This window comes from Tyto alba, unplaced genomic scaffold (assembly GCF_018691265.1).
Source record: "Tyto alba isolate M040663 unplaced genomic scaffold, T.alba_DEE_v4.0 Super-Scaffold_23, whole genome shotgun sequence".
Lineage (NCBI taxonomy): Eukaryota > Metazoa > Chordata > Aves > Strigiformes > Tytonidae > Tyto > Tyto alba.
In genome coordinates, this window is record NW_024881297.1 from 6,858,291 (window position 1) to 6,859,077 (window position 787).

Genomic DNA, 787 nt, shown 5'->3' on the forward strand with positions numbered 1-787 from the left:
TTTTAGCAGAAGAAACAAGTCAGACAATAAATAACATCAGTCATACTGCATCCTGGCAGAGAGAGACGGGAAGGAGAGGAAGAAAAAGCAGTAATGTTCGCATTAACTTAATCCCACAAAGGTCAAACAGCAAAGGGATCCCTCCACCCCCGGAAACATTCCCAAATGGTTATCGCCGAGCTGTTTTGCTGGACATGTTTCCTCTCAAATTTCCAACCACAGAGGTGCTTTGCTGAGATTTCCAAGCCCACCATCCAGTAGGAAAGGGAACAGGGATGGAAGCCTGGCCCAGGCTTTCCCTGGGGTCTCTTGCTACTGGAGTGGCTGCTTCTGGCAGGTCTTCCAACATGCTTAGCAAACGGGCACCGCTTCCCAGGAAGGGCTGCAAAGGTGTCACGGCCAGTTTTGGGTGGCGAACCCTCTACAGTGCCCCTGGAGGGGCTGTAGGAGCAAGAAGGGGTACCCACAGCCGCTGCAAGGACTGGGGAGGGAGGGCAGAGAAGGGGACAGGGAAGGAATCGATTCACAACCAGTTTGCAGCCCATCTCTCGGCCATGCCAGGGACAGGAGGCTCCACGGCGCTGGGGCTGACCACAGGGGGTTTGTTTTTAGCAGAGCTTGGGTCCCCGGCCCCCGGCCGAGGGGTGCTCTGAGGTTCCCGGAGGGGGTCCTGCGGCCGCGCCCCGCCGCCCCGAGGCGAGTCGGGCAGCGCTCCCCCGGCACCTCGGAGCCACCGCCGGCCGCTCCGGGAGGGCGGTGGCGGCCGCAGTCCCCGCCCGTCCGGGGC